Source organism: Peromyscus leucopus, chromosome 16_21, assembly GCF_004664715.2.
Source record: "Peromyscus leucopus breed LL Stock chromosome 16_21, UCI_PerLeu_2.1, whole genome shotgun sequence".
Classification (NCBI taxonomy): Eukaryota; Metazoa; Chordata; class Mammalia; order Rodentia; family Cricetidae; genus Peromyscus; species Peromyscus leucopus.
In genome coordinates this window covers 37,948,227-37,970,203 of record NC_051084.1, presented here as the reverse complement: position 1 = coordinate 37,970,203, position 21,977 = coordinate 37,948,227, and the positions used below count along the sequence as shown (strand labels likewise).

At 46.1% G+C, this 21,977-nt stretch overlaps 1 protein-coding gene across 1 annotated transcript in view; it reads left to right on the top strand.

The window, feature by feature from the left end:
* Window positions 1–375: 375 nt before the first annotated feature.
* Window positions 376–21,977, top strand: part of Fam178b (family with sequence similarity 178 member B) — a 137,235-nt gene continuing 115,633 nt past the window's right edge. Inside the window, 1 exon segment of the mRNA XM_037199843.1 lies at window positions 376–583. The gene's annotated coding sequence lies outside the window, so the exon portion shown is untranslated.

Here is a 21,977-nt window from a genome sequence, read left to right as displayed (position 1 = left end):
CACACACATTGTAGCAGCGTCTCGACTTCGGGGGAAAAAATCGGATCATGAAGATGCCAACTGTCTGTTCCGGGTTCAAATCTCGACACCTCCTCTTCTCTCCACAAGCCCAAGTATTCCGCACCCGGATCTGTGAACTGCAAGGCTCCCAGGTGGGGGGTTAGGTGGTACGATTGGCATAAAGTGTGAGCACAGAGCGCTGGCTGAAAACCAGAAGCAGACCCCAACCGCCGAGGACGGTAGCGGGCACGTGGTTGTGTGCCCCCCCTGCAGGGCCACGTGAGCGGAGCACGTGAGTGAGCGGAGCCCACCTGTTGTAACGGTGAGTACGCCCTGCGTGGGTGTGCGTGCGTGCGTGCATGCGTGGCAGCCCAGTGGCTGCGTGCGTGGCAGGCCCAGTGGCCTCCGCAGACGCTCCGTCCTCTCGACGTCCTTGCTGGTAGCCACCCCACCCTGGTGGCCTGCCCCATCTTCTGAGGCTCCCCGGCCTCCTGTTCCTCCTCTCCAGGCTCCCAGGCCCGGGCTCCCAGGAGTAGGGCCTCCATCAGACTCACCGAGGAGGACCCAAAGCTTCATTTTCCCGGTGAGTTCCTCGGGGCCTCGCAGTTCATGTGCCCACCCAGGGCTCGGGTCTGTCTGTCCCTGGACTGGGCCTGGGCGTCAGTTCTAGTGCAGGGGCTGCCTTTTTAAGTTTCCCTGGATTCGGCTCAGGATTAGCCTTCTCCCTAGGGAAGCCAAGCCCCCCCCTCTATGATCAGGTTAGCCCACATTTAACAGGATACAGCCAAATGTGCCGTGTGCCAAGGTCTGGCCTGGATGGTTTCTGTGTTGGGTGGTGTGGCCTGTGGTGTGCTGTTTCTTAATGTTTCCCCGGGCATAAAAAAGAGTTGCTGTTTGTCCTTCCGGAAACATTCGCTGTTCCCAGGCCCTACTCAGTTTGACGGATGGAGAGTTTTGCGGACGACACTCCTGTGACTTCCATCTTTCAGATTGTGAGCGGAGACCTCCCTGACCAGAGCCATTGCCCTTGCTAGCATTCCTGGCCAGTAAATATTTGTTTAAAAGAACACATAAAACATGATGCTTTGCGAGTATGGCATGTTGCTACGGGAATGTTCAGGAAAACAAGACAGCTGTAATGTTCTGCATTAATCTTGACTGTTTTGACATTGATGCTCAAAGTGCTTTGGCTTTTCTATATTTATTTATTTATTTTTCTATAAAGCCAGGAAAATAACAACAACAAAAGAAAAAGAGAAAAAGCGGGGTGTGTGTGTGTGTGTGTGTGTGTGTGTGTGTGTGTGTGTGTCACGGGTTGAAATCACACTGTGAGGCCAGGATGGAGACTGGGGGAGCCTCGGCCTTGCATGCTTTGGGGGAAGTACTAACCCAGGAAGAGGGGGCCCTAGCATGGTGCCACACCCACCGGGGGCCTGAGGTGAGATAGGTACAGTCCTTCGCCTGCCCTTGAATGAGACAGAGGGCTAGGTCCTGCCCGGCTGAGCAGTGAGGGATTTGGGATGGAAAACAAGAAAGCAGGAGAGGTTAGACTTTGATTCGGTCTCCCAGTTTGACCACAGGAGGCCTTTGTCTCCTGCATCCTAGCCACACCTAACATCTCCTTACCTCTTACTGATCCTAAGATGCGTGTTTGTTCACATCGTGACAGCGCTGAACTTGGTCCCATAATTGCGAGGGGGTCTTCCCTTTGCCATGGCTCACCACATCGCTTTTGTCAATCTCAGTGGCTTGAAGGTCACCAGTGTCCTGGCGATGGTTAGCATCTCGGCCCGCGGCCGTGTTGGTGGGGTGACTTTCAGGTTTCCAGTTGCAGGCTCAGGGAGAAACAATGAGCTGCTTGCTATCGGGCTCGACTTGGCTCCCATGGGCCTGCCTGACTTCTTTGAAAATGGTTATGTAGTCAAGGACTGAGCGAGGGGTGGTCAAAAGCCTGAACACAGGCACCTGTATAAAAAAATACTATACACTCTTTTGTGGCGGATGAATGCCTTGGAGGAATGGTGTTTGCAGCAGCCGGACCTAGTTACCCTGGAAGCAGCAGCGCTGGTCCATGGGTCTCATGAGTGCCCTGATTGGGCAGAGGGACCTCTGCTGCCGCCGCCTCCGCCACATGAGTTACCAGTACTTTGAGCTCACCTGGAGATGGTCTTTCCCTCCCAACCCACCTTTTTTTTTTTAAAGATTCATTTTTTAATTACAGGTATATGTGGGGGGTGGGGCGTGCATATATATGCAGGTACCCACAGAGGCCAGAAGAGGGTGTAGAAGCCCTGAAGCTAGAGTTCACAGGCATTTGAGAGCTGCCGGATGTGGGTGATAGGAAAGGAACTCAGGTCCTGTGAAGGAGCATCCCAAACTACTCCGGAGCCATCTCTCCAGCCCTCTTTCCTTTGTTTCTGCGTTGGCTTGCCAACCGAGCTTTGGGGATTCAGTCTACTTGCTACTGTATTTTAGCTGGCTTAATGACCGTGCTCCCAGGGAGGTTTGCTAATTAAGCTGCAGGATATTAGAGCACCAGTCAGCACCACAGGCTGTCTGTGGCAGGCAGGCTGTGTGTTTAACCAGGTGAACAGGTACCCAGCCTGTGGAAGGTCGGGGCTGGTGTGACCCTCCTGTGACACCAGGCCAAGGCTCATGCACCTTCTGCTGTCTTAAGAGAAGACACGGGCTGACCCCAGGAGGCCTCGAGTTCTTCTGGACTTGATTCCTGCTGTGCCCACTCCTGGCGGATGTTTTAGCTCCTTCTAAAATTAGATTCTTCCAGCGTGCAAACATAGCCTGTAGCTAACATGGAGATGGTGTGTATTGAAGCGGAGGCTTTTAGAAGTCACCGTTCTCTTGGAAGCACACTCCGAGGCTTGCAGATGCAGACACACTTTATTATCATCATCACCGCCAGGCTGTTGATTTCCCTTTTCGTCTCGTTTTGTCTTGTTTAAACTGGGTCTTTTTTTTTTTTTTTTTTTTTTTTGGTTTTTTCGAGACAGGGTTTCTCTGTGTAGCTTTGCGCCTTTCCTGGAGCTCACTTGGTAGCCCAGGCTGGCCTCGAACTCACAACCTCCCGAGTGCTGGGATTAAAGGCGTGCGCCACCACGCCCGGCTTAAACTGGGTCTTTTTATGTAGCCCTGTCTGTCCTGTGACTCCATATGTAGAGATATGTAGATATATAGACCAGGGAGGCCTCGAACTCACAGAGATCCGTCTGCCTCTGCCTCCCAAGTACTGGGATTAAAGGCATAGGCCACCATGCCCAGCTTTACTTTTTCCATCTTTGAGAATGACTTTGGGGATGTCATTTTTATTTTGTTTTACATTTATTTATTCTGTATATATGTGTATACTTGTGGACACACTTGTCGCACACTCTGTATGTGGAGGACAGAGGACAACCTTTGGGAGTCAGTTCTCTCCTTCCTCTACATGGTTTCCGTATCCACTGAGATAATCATGCTTGACAGCAAGCATCCTTTCCTCTTGAGCCATTTAGAGAGTTCTGGGTATGTTTTCATTGTAGATTTTTCCTTGATCTTCTCTATTTCAGTTTGATTTGTTCGAAGTACTGCAAGTTATTTTAAAAAAATAAACAAAACTAGTTTTCAGCCACTGCAGTGACAGTCTTTCCAGGCAAGAGTCATCAGTGATGCTGACACTGGGAGCTTTTGAAAGTACGACAGGAAATGGGATGTTTATGTAATCTCAGAGCATCTTCCCGTAAGGTACTGATTCCTTACAGAGGAGAAAACTGTAGAACAGCAGCAGAGAAACCTTGTGCCACGTTGGTTCACAGAGGGCTGCCTAAAACATGCAACCTGAATCTAATCACAAGGAAGCCACACACAGGACCCTAACTGAGAACTCCATGGGATAACTCACCAGAACTCAAACAGTATGAAAATCACATGTTTAGTTAGGAGTGGTAACAGGCACCCATAATCACACACTCAGGAGCCTGAGGCAGGAAGAAGTCACATAGGTAAAGTCTATCTTTTTTTTCTTTATTGGCTTTCTATAGATCAGGCCGGCCTCTACCTCGGAGATCTGCCTGCTTCTGCCCTCTGTGGTGGCTGGACTAAAGGCATGAGTCACCATGCACAGCATGTGAGTTCCAGGACAGCCAAGGCTATGTAGAGAAACCCTGTCTCATAAAAACAAAAACAAAAACAAAAACAAAAAAAAAAAAAAAAAAGGAGATTGGCGATGGTGGCACATGCCTTCAAACCCAGCACTCAGGAGGCAGAGGCAGGTAGATCTCTGTGAGTTCAAGGCCAGCCTGGTCTACAGAGTGAGTTGCAGGACAGCCAGAGCTACACGGTGAAACCCTGTTTCAAAAACAAACACACACACACACACACACACACACACACACACACACACACAGATGACCTACTGAAAAACACTTGGAAATACCTGCTCTCCCTCAGCTGTTGATAAAGGGATTTAAAGGTTTGGGGAAATCACAATGCCAGAGTGGGTACACTGGGTAAAACCTAATCCTCCATGTCAGGGACGCCCAGAAGACAGGCCCTTCACTGCCCCTAAAAGACACAAAATGGTGAGAGGGGACCCAGCACATTGAAGAGTTCTGTTGTCGCCCTTCTCCTTGTGCCAGACCTTACGGTTGGAGGTGCTGCTGCTCAACTGGATGAATTAAATGCAGTGCTTTTAATTGAGACCTGAGGTAGCAGGGACCAGATGGCCAAAGGCAAGGTGATCATAGTTATTGTAATGGGCAGCATAGGCAAACCAATGTTCATAATGGCCTAACGTAATCATCAGCACAGACAAGGTAATTTCACTATGGAATGACTGGTAGTGGCTAATCAATCATGGTGTTTCCAGGCATGAAATAGGTAAGAAACCTACTGAATTTTTGTTCCAACTGTATAAGCAGAAAAATCTCAAACAAATGAAGAAAGGCTCCATTGGATGGTGGCAAAAGGGGATCTTGGCTGATGAATCACTTCCAGACTTAAGCCGGACCCAGAACCCCTTGGAGGGCCAGGTTCCCCTGAAGAAGGATCTTGGTAAAATACCAGAAGTTTCACTGTTAGCCTTTCTCCAGTCCTTCCCAGAGGGACCTATGGCCTTCTAAAAGGGTAACTATAAACTGGAGGAAAGGAAATGATCATACTTTCTGGGGTCTGTTGGATACTGGTTCTGAATTGATGCTGATTCTGGAAGATCCCAAGAAACACTGTGGCCCTCCAGTTAAAGTAGGGGCTTGTGGAGGCCAGGTGATTAATGGAGTCTTGGCTAAAGTCTGACTCACAGTAGATCCAGTGGGTCCCCAAACTCATCCTGTGGTTATTTTCTCAGTCCCAGAATACGTAATTGGGGTAGTTATACTTAGAAGTTAGAATTCTCACATTGGTTCCCAACTTCTAGAGTAAGGGATATTATGGTTGGAAAGGCTAAATGGAGGCCTTTAAGGTTGCCTTTGCCAAAGAAAATAGTGAATCAAAAACACTATCACATCCCTGGAGGAACTGCAAATATTAGTGGCACCATCAAGGACTTGAAAGATGAGGGGTGGTGGTTCCCACCACATCTCCCTTTAACTCTCCCATCTGGCCAGTGCAGAGGACAGACGGATCAAGGAGGATGACAGTTGGCTGTTGAAAACTCAATCAGGGAGTAAGTCCAATTGCAGCTGCTGTACCAGATGTGGTGTCCTTACTTGAGCAGAGTAAACACATCTTCTGGTACATGGTATGCAACTATTGATCGAACAAATGCCGTTTCCTTGAAACCTGTCCATAAGGACCACCAGAAGCAATCTGCTTTCAGTTGGCAGGGCCAGCAGTATACCTTTACAGTTTATATTTTAACTCTCCTGCTCTGTGTCACAACTTAGTAAGAAGGGATCTTGATCATCTGTCTCTTCCACCAAATATCACATTGGTACACTATATTGATGACATCATGCTGATTGGACCAAGTGGGCAGGAGGTAGCAACCACCCTGAACTCTTTGGTAACACATATGCATATCAGAGGATGGGAAGTAAATGAAGGGCCTTCTTCCTCAGTGAAGTTCAAGGAGTCCAGTGTTGTGGAGCATGCAGAGATGCTCCTTCCAAGGTGAAGGGAAGGATAAATGATTTTACTTGGCTCCTCCCACCACCAAGAAGGAAGCACATGCAGTGGGTCCGTCTGGGTTCTGGAGACAGCACATTCCTCACTTGAGTGTGGTATTCCCAACCCATACACCAAGTGACTCGGAAAGCTGCTGGCTTTGAGTGGGCCTGGAGCAGGAGCAGACTCTTCACCAGGTCCAGGCTGCTGTGCGGGCTGCTCTAAGGCATGGACCACGGGATCCAGCAGAGCTGATGGTACTGGAGGTGTCAGTGGCAGATAGGGATGCTGCTTGGAGCCTCTGGCAGGCCCTATAGGTGAGTCACAGAAGAGACCTTTGGGATTGTGGAGCAAGTTTCTACTCCAGTTACAAGGCCATCTGATGCCAAGCATGCACCTAGAGCCTCATGGGATGTGCCTTATGATTGGTTGACTGAGGAAGAGAAGACAAGGGCCTGGTTTACTGATGGTTCTTCATGTTATGCAGGCACCACCCAGAAGTGGACAGCAGCTGCAGCTACTTTACAAGCCCTTTCTGGGACAACCCCGAAAGACTTAGGCAAAGGGATATTTTCACAGTGGGCAGAACTTTTGGCAGTATACATGGTCATGTATTTTGTTTGGAAGGAGAAATGGCCAGATGTGCAAATGTTCACTGGTGCATGAGTTGTAGCCAATGGATTGGCTGGGTGGTCAGGGACATGGAAAGAGCACCTTTAGAAAATTGGTGAGAAAGACATCTGAGGAAGAAGTATTTGAATAGATTTCCAAATGGGCATGGGATGTGAAGATTCATGGGCTGTGTCCCATGGAAATGCTCATCAAAGGTGACTTCAGCAGAAGAGGAGTTCAGTAATCAAGTAGATAGGATGACCTGTTCTGTGGACAGTCAGCCTCTCTCCCCAGCCATCCCTGTCATTGCCTCACGGGCCCAGGAACAAAGTGGCCATGGTGGCAGAGATGGAGGTTATGCGTGGGCTAGACAACATGGACTTCCAGTCACCAAGGCTGACCTGGTTATAGCTGCTGCTGAGTGCCAGGTCTGCCAATGGCAGAGACCAACACTGAGCCCCAGATATGGCACCATTCCCTGGAGTGACTAGCCAGCAACCCGGTGGCAGGTTGACTATGTTGGACCACTTCCTCTGTGGAAAGAACAACTCTTCATCCTTACTGGAGTAGTACTTATTCTGGTTATGGGTTTGCCTTTCCTGCAAGTAAGGCTTCTGCCAGAACCACCATCCTTACAGAATGTGAACTTACAGAATGCTTTATCCACCAACATGGTATTCCACACAGTATTGCTTCTGACCAGGGAACTTACTTCACAGCCACAGAAATATGACAGTGGGTCCACGATCATGAAATCCACTGGTCTTGCCATGTCCCCCACCATTCTGAAGCTGCTGGCCTGAGAAAAAGATAGAATGTCCTTTTGAAGACACTGTTACAGCATCAATTAGGTTGCAGCAGCTGGAAGCCTGGAACAGGGTTGTCCAGAAGGGAGTATATGATTTGAATCAGCGTTCAACAGATGGTGTGATTTCTCCCATAGGCAGGACCCAAGGGTTCAGGAATCAAGGTGTAGAAAGGAAATAGTTCCATTCACCATCACCCCTAGTGACCCACTAGGAAACTTTTTGCTTCCTGTTCCAGCAACCTTAAGTTCTGTTGGTCTAAAAGTTTGGTTCCAGAGTGGAGAGTGCTCCTGCTAGGAGCCACAACAAACATCCCATTGACCTGGAAGCTCAGATTCCCGCCCCCCTGGTCATTTTGTTGGGCTTCTAATGCCCTTAAACTAACAGGCTAAGAAAGGAATAGCAATGTTAGGAGGGGTGACTGATCCCGATTACCATTGGGATGGTGGATTGTGTCTGGAGTACAGGAGACCCTTTAGGGCATCTCTTGGTGCCACCATGTCCTGTGGTTAAAGCCATGGGAAACTACAACAGCCTGATCCAGGCAGGATGGCAAAGGGCACAGACGCATCAGGAATGAAGGTCTGGGTCACTCCTCCAGGAAAAGAGCCAAGACCTGCTGAGGCTCTTGCCATGGATGGAGGAAATACAGAATGGGTCATAGACGAAGGTAAAGCTAAACATCATCTAAGGCCACGTGATGAGTTATAGAAAGGATTATAGTTGACATGAGTTGACATATTTCCTGAATTTTTTTACCATGTAATATAACCATAATTAAGAGAGTTTCAGTGATTATCATATTTATATTTAAGATACTAAAAGAATGGCCCTCAAGGGACATTGCTACCCATTCTAAAACATATAATGCTTTTTGCTGTTGTATAAGGGATAGTTGTATCATGTTAGGTATAATTATGACCTGGTTATTGTTTTCACTGGAAATTAAGCATGACATAAGGAGATATGATTGTGTGTCAAGTTGACAAGGATGACTGGTCATAGCTATTCTTGGTTATCATCTTTACTACATCTGGAATTAACTCAAACCCAAGTGGCTGTGAAGGATTTCTTTGTTTTTAAGACAGGGTTTCTCCGTGTAACTCTGGCTGCCCTGGAACTCACTCTAGAGACCAGGCTGGACTCAAGCTCAGAGATCCATCTGCCTCTGCCTTCCTAGCACTAGGAATAATTGTAGGCAGGTTTTTTGTCAAGACCTGGCTCCCAAATAACCACATAGAGACTTAATGTTAATTATAAATGCTCGGCCAATAGCTCGGGCTTGTTACTAGCTAACTCTTACATTTTAAATTAACCTATATTTCATATCTACCCTGTGCTACATGGATGTAACTTTCTTTCAACATGGCATGTTTATCTTGTTTCTTTCTGCTCTCTTGAGATACCTCTGACTCTGCCCTTCTTCTTCCCAGCATTCTCTCTGCCTCAAAAATCCTGTGTAGCCATCAGCTTTTTATTAACAATGAGAGCAATACATATTCATATTGTACAAAGATTACTCCCCATACCTGGCCGTATTACTAATCTTAACATGGACCCATTTGTTTAAACTTCAGGACCAGGGCTGGTGAGATGGCCCAGTGGGCGAAAGGGATTGCCGTGTAAGTCCAATGACCTGAGGTCAACCTCTTGGAACCTCCCATGTAAGTAAAGAACCAGCTTCCTCAAGGTGTTAGACCTCCACACGTGCACCCTGGCACATGCATGCCCACACACATACACAGGTGCCATGTGGGTGCTGGGAACTGAACCCAGGTCCTCTGCAAGAGCAATAAGTGCTCTTAACCATTGAAATATTTTTTCCAGCCCATGCCTGTTTTCTTTTTTAATGTGGGTAAAAGGGCACATCTAAATTTCTAGAATTCGGTTGTACATCTCCCAGTTACTGTTCTCTACTGGATTGAGTAGCAAATCTGGGCTTTCCTCATGTTTCCTACCAGGCAGAGCCTCTTTTGCTGAGCTTCGTGGCCCTAGCCTCTATCCACACCAGCACTAACCCAGAATGTCCCTTTTGAATTCGAGGAAGGGGAGGGAGGGTGTGATGGGGCAGCCGTACCTGAATCTGGAAGGTGAGGATTTAGTTCCATACTGGGCTGTCATTCTGGGCCTGTGGATGTGTCCTGAGCTGAGAACGTCCAGAGGCTCAGTCGGTGCCAGTTGAGATAGGGATTTTTTTTTCTTTTCTTTTGATTTTTCAAGATAGGGTTTCTCTGTGTAGCCCTAGCTGTTCTAGAACTAGCTCGGTAGGCCAGGCTGGCCTCAAACTCACAGAGATCCACCTGCCTCTGCCTCCCGAGTGCTGGGATGCAACACCACTGCCCAGCACAGGGAATTTTTTCTTAATTAAATCATTTGAAGTGGGAAGACCTACTTTTAATCTGGTTCTTTTGAGGTGAGAAGGTCCACCTTTAATCTGAGCCACCCCTTCTCCTGGCACCCTACATAAAGGACATGGAAGAAGGAAGCTCTCTCTCTTTGCCTGCTTGCTCTCACTCTTGCTGGCAAGTCCATTGCTTCACTGGCCTTAGCACCTCCATCTTCCAGTTTCTGGATATACGCCATATACTGAAGACCAACTGAGAGTCATCTTCATGGACTGAATAGCTGCTAGAATCTTGGACCTTCTGTTGATAGACAGCCGTTGTCGGGCTAGCTGGACCACAGCCTGTAAGCTGTTCTAATAAATCCCATATATATGTGAATATATATATATATATATATATATATATGCATTCTATAAGTTTTATTCCTCTAGAGAACCCTGCCTAATACAGCTACCTAGGTCCACACGGTGGAAGGAGAGACTCCTCCAAGTTGTTCTGTCACTGTACTTGTGCACACGCGCGCGCACGCTAATTTTCAATTCCAAAGTTCACTGACTTTGTTGTGTTCTCACTTGACTGTGCTCCTCTGGGTGTAATTGAACATTAATTTCAATGGACTTGTGCACCTGTGCACTGTGTGTAGTACATTGCATGTGAGAGAACAGTGGCCCTAACTTTCTGGGAACCCTTTCTGTGTCTGAGTGACTCAAGAGAACTAGCTCATCAATGTGGTCAAGACACACAAGCCTCTTTGTGCGGGTGAAGAGGGGCTGGGGTGGCATGTCATTTTCGCAGTCAGTGGTGACACATTTTCTCCTCTGATCCACATTTGGGATCACCTCCCCACCCCCACCCCCACCCCCACCAGTTCCGGGGGTGGAGCACTGCTGGACTTGCAAACCCAGCGTCTGCCTGCCTCTGGGTGAGCCTGAGGAGCAGCCAGAATGGGAGCAGCAAAACCAGGGTGGACAGAACAAAGGCTGCTATTATGTTGTCTAAACTTGGTGGCTCTGCACTGTCAGGAGGACACAGAGAGCACTTGTGCTCAGAAAAGGAACCGTCTAAAAAGGAGACAATGCCCTCCCTCCCCGCCGCACGCGGCCCCTGCCACATGGAATTCTTCTCATCCCCACATCAGCAGTTTCTTTTTATGTTTGATTTATCATCTCAGTAGATGTTCGCTCGTCTTCAGCAGATGTTACAGACGTGTTTGCTACTTTCAAATCCTCAGATAAAATAAACTATCTTTTTAAAGAGATGTTTTAGGACTTCTTTCCCCGCACTTATGAGTCCTCAAGAGGCATGATCACTCATAGGGGGTTTTCCCAGAAGCTTTCTGTCTTTCCTCCTTGCCTCTCTGTCAGCAGATCAACATGGGACATTTTAAAATAAATATTTTTATGTGTATGGATAGTTTACCTACATGTACATCAATGTACCACATACATGCAACCAGAGGAGGGCGTCAGATCCCCTACAACTGTAGTTACAGGTAGTCATGTGCCATCATGTGGGTGCTGGGAACTGAACCCCATTTCTCTGCAAGATCAGAAAGTGCTCTTAACCACTGAGCCATCTCTCCAGCCCTAATGTGAGTAACTTTTGTTTGACATGTCTTCCCATCACTGGGCTCCTTTGTCCTTTGTTCAGCAGCAACAGTGATGTGGAATTTTGCTTTCTGGGTTTCTCCTCCTTCCTCCTCCATTTTCCTCCCTCACTATGTTGCCAAGGATAACCTGAAACTCGTTGAATAAAGTCTGCCACAGATGGTAATGGGGGCAAATATCGTTTTGTGCCCCAAGGCTATGCATGTATTTGCCCTGCAGAGCTTCCCCCAAGGTGTGTGTGTGTGCCTCACACACCATACCCTACCTGCTCAGAATGTGTAGTCAATAGAATTATGCTGCCTTTCCCTCGGTTTTTGAGCATTTTCATCACTGCCAAAAAAAGGTACATGGATGCCTTTGCCACCACACTCAACATCCTCCTCCTCTCTCCCAACTGGAGACAGTTACTCATCTGCTTTCTGTTCTGTGGATTGGCCTATTCTGGACATTTCATTCATGCAATCTGTAGACTTTTATGAATGGGCTCTTTCACAGGTTCATCTGTGTTGTAGCATTTGTCTGTGTTTCATTCCTTTTTTATTGCTGAACAATATTTCTTTATGTGGCCAATACCACATTCTGTTTATCCATTCAGACACTGACGGGCATTTGGGCCGTTTCTACTTTTAGCTGTTATGAATAATGCTGCCAAGGCCTTGTACGGTTCATTCATGGAGAACCCCCCCCCATGTACTTCAGGATTATGTGCATTCAGCTGACACAAGATGGGAGTGTTTGCTAGATCCAGTTGCTCTGTAGTGTTGTTCAGATCCCATATTTTCCTTTAAAATGCTTTAACTATGTATGTATGAGTTTTCTGTAGCTGTGATAAGACACCACAGCCAAGGGAATTTAATGGAAGAAAAAGTTGATTTGAGATTACAGTTTCAGAGAGTTAAGAGTCAATCATGGCCAGGCATGGCCTTTAATCTCAGCACTCAGGAGGTAGAGGCAGGTGGATCTGTTCGAAGCCAGCTTGGTCCATCTAGCAAGTTCCATGGACAGCTAGAGCTACATATAGAGAGACCCCATCTCAAAAGAAAGAAAGAAAAAGGAAGGAAGGAAGGAAGGAAGGAAGGAAGAAAAGAAAGAAAGAAAGAAAGAAAGAAAGAAAGAAAGAAAGAAAGAAAGAAAGAAAGAAAGAAAGAAAGAAAGAAAGAAAGAGGAGTTTATGGTGGTTGGGAAACATGGTAGCAGTCCTAGTGACCAGAGCAGGAAGCTGAGAGGTCACATCTGTTGAGGAAGCGAACTGTAAGTAGAAGGCTGTCCACTCCCAGAGTCTGTTTCCAGGGCGTATCTCCTCCAGCAAGACTAGACCTCCTAAACAACAGCATCAGCTGGGGACCGAGTGTGCAAGTCCGAGCCATGAGGGATGCTTCTCATTCAAATCCCTACAGTGTGTGTGTGTGTGTGTGTGTGTGTGTGTGTGTGTGTGCGAGTGCGTGCGTGTGTGTGTGTGTGTGTGTGTGTGTGTGTGTGCGTGCGTGCGTGCGTGCGCGCGCGCGCGCGCGCGCGCGCGTTTGTGAGTCTGTGTACATGTGAGTGCAGGGCCCTGCCCAGAGTCCATAGGAGGGTGTTGGATCCCCTGTACTGGAGTTACAGGCAGTTGTGAGATACCCGGTATGAGTCATGCTGGAAACCAGACTTGGTGGGGTATCTGTCTCTCTGTCTGTGTCTCATTTGGTCATTTGATTTTTTTTGAGACAAGGTCTTACTCTTGTCCCAGGCTGGCCTGGAACTCACTGTCTAGTCCCAGCTGACCTCAAACTCACCAAATTCCTGCTTTAACCTCCTGGATGCTGACATTATAGACATGACAGCTCTCTAGCCCTTTATTCTTTTGATGTTCTGTCTAGTTTATTTTCCTTTTTCTTTTTGTGGTTTTCTTGCTTTTGTGCTGCTGGGCATGGACTCCAGGGCCTCTCTCGTGCTAAGCAAGTGCTCTACCATGGAACTACAGCGCAGCTGTTAAGTGTATTATATGAAAGCCTCCAACTACCATTGCCTGTCTTTTCTTCCTTCATATATTCTAGGGCTCTGTTTTTAAATATGTATAATTAATATTTATAGTTGTTATAGAGTCCTTAATTAATTTTAGCTGACAAAAACTGTGTATTCATCACATACAGTCTGTCACTTTGAATGACTCCATTATGTAGTGGCTACAAATGATAACTAACTGAAGTATTGTTTTACACATCCTAGATAGCTTCAGCTATCAATGTGACATCAACTAGAGTTATCTGGGGAGGGGGAGGTCCTCCATCAGATTGGCCTATGGGCATGTCTGTAGGGCAGGTGGTCTGAGGAGGATAAGAAAGCTAGCTTAGCAGAAGCTAGGGAGCAAGCCAGCAAGCAGTGTTCCTCTGGTTTCTGCTTCCGTTCCTGCCCTGACTTCCTTTAATGATAGATTGGGACTTGGAGATGAAAGTTGAAACAAATCCTTTCCTCCTCAAATTACTTTTGGTCCCTAGTAGCCTGTTTTGTTGTTGTTGTTGTTGTTTTAAAGATTTATTTATTATTTATACAGAAGAGGGCGCCAGATCTCATTACAGATGGCTGTGAGCCACCATGTGGATGCTGGGAATTGAACTCAGGACCTCTGGAAGAGCAGTCGGTGCTCTTAACCTCTGAGCCATCTCTCCAGCCCTTGTTGTTGTTTTAACATGACACAAGCTACAGTCACCTGAGAAGAGGGAACCTCAAGTGCCTCCATAGGGGCTATAGCCTGTAGGTATTCTCTTACTGAGTGACTGATGGGGGAGGCCCCGCCCATTGTGGGTGGGGCCATCCCTGGGATGGTGCTCCTGGGTTCTATAAGAAAGCTGGCTGAGCAAGCCACAAGGAGAAAGCCAGTGAGCAGCATCCACCACAGCCTCTGTATCAGCTCCTGTGTCTGAGCTCCTGATCTGACTTCCCTCGATGATGAACAGTGATGTGGAAACACCGTAAACTAAACCCATTCCTCCTCAGGTTGTTTTCGGTCATGGTGTTTACCACAATAACAGAAAGGGAACTAGAACACATACTTATGTTTTCTGGTGAGAACACTTAAAATCTATTTTCAGCATTTTGTTTTGTTTTTTGAGACAGGGTTTCTCAGTGTATAACAGCCCTGGCAGTCCTGGAACTCACTCTGTAGACCAGGCTGGCCTCAAACTCACAGAGATCCGCCTACCTCTGCCTTCTGAGCTGGGATGAAAGGTTTGCACCACCACCACCCAGCCTGTTTTCAGCAAGTTTTAAGAATACTGTGCATTGTTACTAACTATAGTCATTGTCAAATAATACATTTTCTTTTTACGTTTTTATATGTACTTAGTGTTTGTGTGTGAGCACCTCAGAGTCAGAGGACAGCTTGGGGGAGTTAGTTCTCTCCTGTCTTGGGATCAAACGCAGGTTGTCAGACTTGGTAGTAAGCACCCTTACCTACAGATCTTTCCTAGCGGCTCCTACAGTAGATCTCTTGAAAGTAATCATTCTAACGGAGCTTTGTGTCCTTTTGACCGGCATCTCTAAGACAGTTCTTGATGACAGCCCTTATACTGCTTATGACTCTGCTTTGTCTCTCATACTAAATTTAGACTTCAGATGTAGTCTGTCTGATTTCAGCAGAGCTCTCATTCAGCTTCTATTTGCATGGAATATCCTTCTCCTTCCTTAACTTTTCAACCTGCTTTTGTCTTTGGACTCAATGTGAGTCTATTGAAGACATCATATAATTGGATTTCAGGGTTGTTGTTAATGGTTTTTTTTTAATTTATTTTGTGTACTAGGGATTGAATCTAGGATCTCATTGCATGCCAGGCAAGTGCTCTACTGCTGACCACATTCTCAGCCTGGATAATGATTTTTGAGTTGATTTTGCTAATCTCTACCTTTTGTTTTTGAGGTTTTGTTGTTTTGTTGTTTTAAATACACTCGTTTTATAGTCCTGTCTGGTCTGGAATCCACTATGTAAACCAGCGTGGCCTTGAACTTGTGGTAGTCCTTCTGCCTCTGCCCCTGGCATGCTGGGATTACAGGCATGCACTATCAGGCATGGCTGCCAGTATCTGCCTTTTTTTTTTATGCTGAATGCTGTTTTTTGAAGGAGGGAAGAGGTCTTAAATACAGGTTTACAGCACAATGGGAGAACCCTGGAGGGCAGAAGTTTGCTACTGATGTTTTACCATCTTGCATCTAAGCTGTTAACGCCCATTATGCAGGATACACAGACAAGGAACTTCCCTTTAGCATTCAGGAGGGTTGAACCCGGCAGGGAATTAGCATAGGGAGGCTATCAAGGTCAAGGTCAGCAAGCAAGGCAACAGTTACCTAAAACGGGGGCCAGGGCTCTACAGGTCCCCCTTTTACTAAAAAATGAGCTTCTGACTTAGATTGCATGGGATGTCAGCAGGTCACCTTACCCCTCATGGAGACGCCTGCCCAGGCCACACAGGCACTCTGTCTTAGGTTGGTGAGCGCCCCCCAGGCATTACCTATCTCTAAATACTCATTATCATACAGGCTCAATCTTGTGTGAGTTGCAGAGTTAACTGCTGCCAAAGATCTCAAAGTGGCACTGGGCTTGCAATCTGTGTGTTCGACACAGAAAAGACCAACAGAGGTCCTAGCTCACCCATAGCCAGTAGGCTAAAGGCACTTGAGCCATTCCCTTCCTTAATGAGCCTTGCTGCAAATTGGAGTCCTTGTAAGATGGTATCCCAAAAGCAAATGGAACTTGAATTTATAAATTTATAATTTTCAAAGCCTATTGAAATGTATATAACTATTGAATTAAATTTATCATGCCCAATAGAATGAAAGATTAACTAACTGTGGTAGCTGCTTTTGTTGCCAGGGTCTCCACTGTGCTAGCTGTAGTAAGCAATTATGAAATGGTAATCCCAGAAACAGTAGCAGTGGTGGCCGCCACTGCTATAACAGCAACAATGGCAGCAGCAATATCAAATTCTCTTCTGGAGTGTGTGGACATCCACTGGCATGGATACAATTCCAGGAACATGAACTGCCAAGGCCCTTTTTTCTTGATCCCAGCACGACTTAGGCTGGCAGCTCTTCTGGAGAATCCAAAAGCATGGCTACAGTTCCTAGGCTTATGTTGATGCTTGCCAAAGCTGGCGATATTGGGCTCTCAATCCCCATTGGCATCGGAAGGGGAAAGTTTTTTAAGGCCCAATAGGTCTCTGTCATGTTGGGTTCAGTCTCTGCCTGTTGACTGAAGAATTTAATCCAGGGCCATCAAGATGGCTCAGCGGGTTAGAGGTATTTGCTGTTAAGCCTGAAGCCCTGAGTTTGATTCCTGGGCCACAGATGGAGGTAGAAGGAGAGAACTCCTGCAAGCTGCCCTCTGCCCCCCACACCTGTCCTGTGGCACCCACACATCTACACATAGACACTCACACACAGTAAGTAAATGTAATTTTTAAAAGACTTTTAAATTTTTTTATATTTAAATTAATTATTGGAACCCGGGCCTGGTGGCACACGCCTTTAATCCAAGCACTCAGGAGTCAGAGCAGGTAGATCCCAACAAAGGGTTTCTGCCATTTTTGCCCCTGATTTCTATCTATCTCTTCTTTGTTCTTTCATTACTATTTTTCTGCTTGCTTGGTTTCTTTTATAGTATTCTATTTGGATTGCCTCATTTACACATAACACACACACACACACACACACACACACACACACACACACATTCAAGGGGCACTGGGAGCTGAACCCAAGGCCTTCTACATGTCAGGTCAGTGTTCTACCACTAAGGCACAGTGACAGCTCTTTTTAACATTTTCTTCTGAGTTAAGAGTTTTGCAGGGCTGGAGAGATGGCTCAGAGGTTAAGAGCACTGACTGCTCTTCCAGAGGTCCTGAGTTCAATTCCCAGCAACCACATGGTGGCTCACAACCATCTGTAATGAGATCTGGCACCCTCTCCTGTGTACATAATAAATAAATAAATCTAAAAAAAAAAAAAAAAAAAAAAAAAAAAAGAGTTTTGCTACCTTCCTGGATGGCCTTGAACTCATGATTTTCTTATTTTTCTTACTTTATCTTCCCAAGTAGCTGGAATTGGGATCATGTGCATGTACCTCCATGCTCAGCTCCTTTTCTGTATATTTTAGGTGTTCCCCCCCAATATGTAGGATTGAACCCAAGGCCTCATGCATGCCAGCAGCACTGTAGCACTGAGCTATATCCCACCCCTTGAAGATATTCTCCCAGGGGCTGGAGAGATGGCTCTGTGGTTAAGAGCACTGGATGCTTTTCTGGAGGACCAGAGTTTACTTCCCAGCACTCACATGGCAGATCACACTCATCTACAACTCCACTTCCAGGGGATATGACACCCTCTTCTGACTTCCACAGGCACCAGGCACATGTGTGATTCACAGAAATACATGTAGGTAAAATACTTTGGTTTGAGACAGGATTTTTCTGTGTAGCCCTGGTTGTCCTGGAACTTGCTCTATAGACAAGGCTGGCCTCGAACTCAGAGATTCACCTGCCTCTGCTTCTGGAATGCTCGGATTAAAGGCATGTACCACCACCTCCACAGCTAATTTTTTAAAAGATTTTCATAGTAGTTATCATGGAAATTATAATTTACATCTCAACTGATAAAAGAGCTAATTTGGAAAAAACATTTAACTTTTTTTTTTTTTTTTTTTTTTTTTTTTTTGGTTTTTCGAGACAGGGTTTCTCTGTGTAGCTTTGCACTTTTCCTGGAACTCACTCTGTAGCCCAGGCAGGCCTCGAACTCACAGAGATCCGCCTGCCTCTGCCTCCTGAGTTCTGCCTCCAGATTAAAGGCGTGCGCCACCACCGCCCGGCTACATTTAACTTTAATGGTATGCAAAAATGTGGCCCCTTTACAACTCAAACATCCCCTTTTCTGTTTTCATTGTCATGAATTATATCTTCATACATTATATGATCATTAGCATATAATTATTAATTTGTGTAACTGTCTTTTAAATCATGCAGGGGAAAAGAAAATGTATAAGCCAAAATATAAAACTTATTTATCTATAAATGTCAGGTAGTTCACACAATCTCATTTGGATTAATGCCATTTTAGAGAATCATGTTCAGTTCCTTGGTTCCCCTGCAAGACTGTGCTTCAGTGGTCTCTGTACATATCGACCTGGTGCCCCTTGAATAAAGTATGTCTTTGTCGTGTTAAAAATATACTAATATAGTTTAAATACTATTTAAAAATCTGGAGGTCTGGAGAGGGGGCTCAATGATTAAGAGCACTTGTTGCTCTTCCAGAGGACCCAAGTTCAATTCCCAGCACCCACATGGCAGCTCACTGTCTTTTATAATTTCAGTCCTAGGGAATTCAGTACCCTCTTCTGACCTCCAAGAGTACCAGGTGTACATGTGGTGCACACAGATACATATAGGCAAAATACCCATACACATAAAATAATAAAATAAATCTTAGGGGCTGGAGAGATGGCTCAGTGGTTAAGAACTGCTCTCCCAGAGGTCCTGAATTCAATTCCCAGCACCCACATGGCAGCTCACAACTGTCTGTAACTCCTGTTCCAGGGCTTCTGATACCCTTATACAGACATACATGTAGGCAAAACACCAATGAACATTAAAAAATAAAAATCTAGAGGTTTTTTTTTTTTTAATGAATTTGGAGATGAGGACAAAGCTCATTTGGTAGATTTTTTGCATCCAATGTATTAGTTACTGATAACATTAGTTATTAATTAGTTATTAATACTGGTGTATTAGTTGCTTTTCATGCTATGATAGCATGACCAAGGTAGCCTATAGAGGGAAGAGTTTGTTTGGGACTTCCATTTTCTAGAGGGTTAGAGTCCATCATGGTGGAGTGGAGGTGGCAGGTGACAGGAGAAGCAGCTGAGAATTTGCATTTTGAAACACGAAGAAATAGAACTAACTCAAGATGGTCAGAGTCTTGAAACCTGAAAGCCTGCCCCCAATGCCATATTTCCCCCCAAAGAGCCACTAGCTGGGGACCAAGTGTTCAAATGTCTGAGACTTTGGGTGATATCTTACTCAAACCACCAACTTGGGTTCAATCCCTCGTATTGGGTAAACTACTCTACAACAAAATATGGTACCACTTGACTGTAACCCTAGGTCTTAAGAGATGGAGAGAGGAGGCTCAGAAGTTACCAGGCCATCCTTGACTACACAGAGAGTTTGAGGCCAGCCTAGGCTAGAGGCCTTAAATTCAAAACATTCCAAAAGCAAACACACAGAAGGCCTGTATACTAATATAGCTCTAGACTAGCCTCCTTTGTGTTGTTATTTTATATAAGTAATAACTTCCCATGCTGTGTCCGTCAGAAGATTTAGGAGTGCTACACTATCCACCCTTCTTCTAAGTCAGGAGAGAAAGGAGTTCCCGTGCATTGTCTAATATTCGTCTGTTTACTTACTGTCCATCGGTGTGCCATGTTTCAAAATAGTCTTCGTTTATTACTCTTTCTTTTATGTCTGGCTTGCATGTGTGTCTCTGCATTACAAGCATGTAATCCCTGCAGAGGTCAGAAGAGGGAGTTGGATCCCCTGGAACTGGAGTTACAGATGGTTGTGAGTCACCTTGTGGGTGTTGGGAACTGAACCTGGGTCCTCTGCAAGAGCAGTCAGTGTACTTAAACAGTGAGCCATCTCTCCAGCCCCGACACCCCATTTTTTGTTTGTTTTCAGTTTAGACATGGCTCTCTCTTTTTTCTTTTCTTTTTTTTTTAATTGAAAATGTTTTCATATAATTTATTTTGATCCTGTTTTTCTCCCCTAATTCTTCCCAATTCCTCCTCGCCTCCTAGTCTGTTGAGTTTGGTATATCTGCCAAGACAAGTTCACTAACAACTCGTTTTCCTTCCTTCAGCTTTCTGACATCTTACTCTCTTTGCCTTTGTTGGAAGAAGGTTTTGTCATAGAGTCATTTCAGCTTTTATACTTTTCCTCCCAGATTTCTGCTTGGTGCCGTTTTTCTCCTACCTCTCTGCTAACCTTTGGCTTTTTGTCATGGTCTCTGAACTCTTTGGGCATACTTAAGAGCATTGGTTACATTTTGGTCTAAAGGTCCAGTGTCTGGCTTCCTCAGGAGTAGTTTTTGTCTGTTCCTCCCCCTTTGCTATGAATAGATCATAGTCTTGGAGTTTGTCTTGCCTTTCCATACTTTGTAGTTTATGTTGAAAACTGGACATTTGATCAGGTATGATGGCGCACACCTTTAACCCCAGTGCTTGGAAGGCAGGAGAATCTCTGTGAGATCAAGGCTCGCCTGATCTACATAGCAAGTTCTAGAATAGCCAGGTCTACATAGAAAGACCCTGTCTCAAAAACAAAAACAAAAAGCAAAAACAAAAAGCACAATTGGGCATTTTGCATGGTGTAGATAACACAGTAGTACCTCTTGCAGTCGGCTTCTCCACTCCCCCCCCCCAGGATTGGTCATGCCTACTGACTTTCCTAAACTACTTTCGCAAAGACTGTTTTTATTGGCTCTGATCACTTGTGTCTGTTGCTCTAGTTCAGTGGTTAATACATTGTTTCAAAGCCAGGGTGTGCACACCACACCCGGATTTTTAAATGGGTGCTGAGGTCTGAGCTCAGGCCCTCATGCTCACACAGCAGGCACTTTATCTACTGAACCGTCTCCCCGGGCTCCGTCAGCGCCCCATTTAATATCTGTAATGGGGCACGGCATTAGGGAACGTGACTAACCGACAGCCCTGGCGTCTTCACGGTGCACTGCCACCTTGCACAAAGAGCTGTGCGTCAAGCCCCCAGCTGAGCGCCCACACCAGCACACATCTGTGCCCCCCACAGCATCCTTAGTAAGCCCCAGTGCAGGCATAGCTGGCTGCTGCAGCAGTGGTCCCAGCTCCAGAATGCTAACTCAGCTGTGACCGTTTCCAAACAGCCTCTGCTTGACTCGGTGCCATCAAAGCCTCGGTAAACTCTCAATGACCCTGTGGTCCTGCTCTCACCCAGGCCAGAGGAGGGCACTTCTCCAGGAGGCCAGCAGAGGGTCTGTGTGATTGGTTCAAGTGTAGTCCTTCATTTGCATGAGGGGCTGTTGACGGACATCCCTGCCAACTGGGGTGAGCAGGCTGTTGAGGAGACTTTCTCCTGTGCTGGCTGCCAAATATTATAGTATCAAGCTCAGGTTTCTCTCAGTGGTCTTTTCAAATCACCTATTTTTTTTTCTATTTGTTGTTCTTTTAGAGGTTGTTTTGTTTTGGTATGATTGTTTATCTAGTTTTGTGTGACAAGGTCTCAGAATAACTCAGGCTGGCTTTGTACTCACTGTATAACCAAGAATGACAGAATTCAGATTCTCCTTGCTTCCACCTCCCAAGGGCTAGGATTCAAGAGTGCACCACCACGGAGGGGCAGGGCCGGCTAGAGAGACGGCTCAGCGGTTAAGAGTTCTTCCATAGTATTTGAGTTCGGTTCCCAGCACCCATGGCAGGGGGCTCACAACCAGGTATATAACTGCAGCCACTAGGGCCG